Source organism: Typopeltis vanoorti, chromosome 7 (assembly GCF_054136105.1).
Source record: "Typopeltis vanoorti isolate ZY-2024b chromosome 7, IOZ_Tvanoo_1.0, whole genome shotgun sequence".
Lineage (NCBI taxonomy): Eukaryota > Metazoa > Arthropoda > Arachnida > Uropygi > Thelyphonidae > Typopeltis > Typopeltis vanoorti.
The window spans coordinates 69,650,379-69,654,112 of NC_143555.1; the positions used below are offsets into that span (position 1 = coordinate 69,650,379).

General features: G+C 35.2%; 1 non-coding gene across 1 annotated transcript; it reads left to right on the forward strand.

The window, feature by feature from the left end:
* The first annotated feature begins 499 nt into the window (after positions 1–499).
* Positions 500–572, forward strand: TRNAV-AAC (transfer RNA valine (anticodon AAC)). The gene has a single exon. It is a non-coding gene; the product is annotated as a tRNA-Val (tRNA).
* Positions 573–3,734: the final 3,162 nt, after the last annotated feature.

A 3,734-nucleotide genomic window follows, 5' to 3' on the forward strand; every position in this document is an offset into this window, starting at 1 on the left:
AATTCCTCATTTGCTCACTACTTCTGCCGCCTCCGGGCATCATTAATGCGAAAGATAAATCACACGGGAAAACTGAACTATGACACAAGACACACCTTGCTGTAAAATCGATTTGCATGACATCTAAATCAATCTCGCCTCACTGCTTGAAATTATTATCTCATACTGAATTACACCAATCAGTCGGGTTGAAACAAGCCAGCGAATGTGTCCTCAAAGTCGATTTTGTTCAAAGGTAATAAACAGCAGGATTGTAAACTGCTCTGAAAGCACAATCCATAGAGAAAAAAACATATATCTGAGATGCTGTTATTATAGTTTTACTTTAGTTATGGTATACGTTTTTCAGAAACAATTTAGAATATGTTATATTAAACATCCTATTAATTAAAAAGTTATTTTACGTAATTCGTTTAATTTCAATAAAATATGCATAATATTTTTGCCACATGTTGTATATTCTCACCAAACGAGTGTATAGCGATACATAATACATCAGGTGCTTGTGGTGTAGTGGTTATCACATCCGCTTAACACGCGGAAGGTACCAGGTTCAATCCCTGGCAGGCACAGTGTGTTTAGTTTTTTTTTTTTTTTTTTGATGGGGAGGAGGTGGAGAGGATCCAGAGGCGAGAGACCAAGATGATAGCAGGTCTGTGAAATGAACCTTATGAGAATAGGTTGAAGATTTGTGGGTTGCCGAAATTGGTTGATAGGCGGAAAAGGGGAGATGTGATTGAGACATTCAAATTGCTAAAGGGTTTTTATAGGATTAATTCAGAAGATATTTTTGAGATCAGGACTGGTGGTGGTGGGAGGACTAGGGGACACCTATGGAAGCTGGGCAAGAGTGTGGTCAGCAGAGATGTTAGAGCTGGGTTCTTTACTTTTAGAGTGGTAAATGAGTGGAATAAGCTGCCAGAGTCTGTTGTGGGTGCTATAACGGTGAGTAAGTTCAAGACAAGTATGATAGATATTGTGTGAATGTCGTATAGTTGTGTGGACATGATGTTTAGGGCCTCCCTCGATTAGTCTAAGGACTCCCTAGAGTCGCCCGTAATAATAATAATAATAATAAGACCAGTGGCGCACTGGTCTTATGAACTTATCTGAACTCAGGATTTAATCTCTTTGGGGGGCGAGTTGAGTAGACGATTTGACAATACACACTACGCATCGCATACGACCTATGACTGAGCATCTGCAGTGATCGCTACTTCATAAGAAGTATAGAAATAGAAGGCACGACACAACATAAATTAAAAAAAAAAAAGAATTTTAATTAAGTAAAGATTTTTTGGAAAACTTTCGTATTTTAGTGTTTTTAGTGGGTTTTTTTTTCCTTTTTCTTTGGGAGGATGCCAGTGCATAAGACAGCTACAGGGTCTGCACGATGCGCAAGAAATCGTATTCTAATTTTGCTCCAAGTACATTTTCCACTGAAAATATTAAGGTCGCGTTTATTATTTAACTACTCCACAGTTTTGAACTTAGGGCGACATTTGAAAGCTCACTTCTGATGATAAAATATGGCCTATCGATAAAGGAGCTGGGTATGGGGATTATTGGACAGCTGAGTTATATACTTTGTTCAGGCGGACAAAGGCCAGAAAACTATGAGAAACACTGTTTTAAAGGAAGCGATATACGTTCTGAAGGAAGTGAGGAAAAAATCGAACACCAAACCGATATAATGGACTTGTATTAAGCACCATATTAATTAAAACAGGCCTTCGTTGAACGATTCAAGAACTATACAATAATGATACTGCGAAACGCACATCTTTATGATTGACTACGATCGTTTCGGGAAAAAGACATTCTTTGGTCATTCAAAATACAATATTTCTGTTTAAAGGAGATATGAACTTATTACCTTGAACAGCAAATTCGAGAATGTGATATAAACAAAAAAATAAATAAATAAAGTTTAGAAATTGGTCGAAGACAATCATAAAAATACGCGTTTCAATAATAGTAATGACATTATTTATTATCGGAACAATTAAATCTAAAATCGTTTTTACGCGCTTTCTGTAGATTTATTTTTGTCATTTGTAACATGTAAATTTTGTATTGTTTTGCGATTAAAACCAAAATCAGAGTGAGACGACTGAGCAAATTTTAAATCAGATCCAAAATATCAAATTTCATTAAATTCTAACCAGACAGAGCAGAGTTCTTGTATTCATATAAGAATATATGCGTACAAACTAACAAAATGAATCGGTTCTAAGTATCTTGCGAAGTGCACTTAAAAGGAAGCATTTAAGTCCCCTCTCTCTCTCTTCTAAATAAAACGAAGGAAAGCGCACTGCCTTAAACATAACAACAGCATTTGGTTGCAGGAGAAATTTGTATCAAGCTGATAGATCTTCAAGCGCAAGAAGAAATCTATAGAAGAAGAGGAATATTATTATTAATTCACACAATTCTAAATGTTGTGACCTTTTTTAAAAAAAGTCTTGAAATTAACTTTATTTGTAAAATATGTCTTGTTTGAAGTACAAAAAAAAAACAGAAGTAGGGAAAAAAATCGATATTCTCTAACCAAGCAAGACATGCGCAGGTCTGCACCGTGAAACGAAAATTTCGACTACTACACACACACACACACTATATTCTCTTAATTTTGTTTGAAGAGCTATCAGTATTGCCATACAAGACTTGTGTTCTGCTAGGGACAAGTATTTATTATTATTATTGTTATTATTATTATTATTATTATTATTATTATTATTATTATTATTATTATGAGTTTAAAGAGTTCTACCGAACCTTATCGGAAGCCTAGTAAAAACTCGCATATAAGCTGCCATGTCGATATTTAAGTATCAAGCATCTGTGTAATAAATAAATAAATAATAATAATAATAAAACCGTTTCGCAAATGTAAGTTCAATGTATGGAATTCTGATATCTGGCCTCATCCATAAAACGAAAATAACCACACAGTTAAGTTCGGAATTTTAGCGTTGAGCAGACCAACTCTCTGAACACTTGATAAAAAAAAGGGGTATGCATGAATTATTCGTTAATTGATATACTTGTTGCATCAAAGCTGATAAGTGCGTAGTCTTATGAGTATCACAATGTGGAAAAATGCGTCATAAATGCTAATTTCTATTTGCTGTTAGGGAGGTGAATTGCACATGCACTGGCAACAGATAAGCAAGGTTTGGAAAATAACTGACGAGCGAGAGATAAAATTATGGGAGCCTAAAGGAAACTGGGAAGGAGTGTTTTTTTACCTTAGTTGCTAACAAGTAATAGACTGATTTGGAGAAAAATTGTTGATAGGAGATTAATACTAATACAAACTCAATCGTGTAGTGCTGTCATAGTAGCCTGGCTGTATAAAAAAAGTCGAGAATGGATCAAATACAAATATCTTTAAAAAATTCTAAAGGAAGGAGCTTTGCGTAGCCACGTGCAATCTACTAGTAACAAATTGTAATATCATGAAATGGGGAGACGCCTGACTCTTCCGTATCAGACCTCTCGTGTACTGTAAAAAATGTAAAGATGGTGGGTACAATCGAAGAAGATCCAGAAGGGGGGGGGGGAGATATGAAATATGAACAGAGGGAATTTCTTATAGAGAGAAAGGTACAACGCTTAAGTCTATTCAACACGATCTAGAGATATTCTTTCTGCACAACGAGCTACTTTTCCTTGTCGAATTTCTATTGCAATCGTCAATGATCTTGACGTTATTGCTACACAAATGAAAA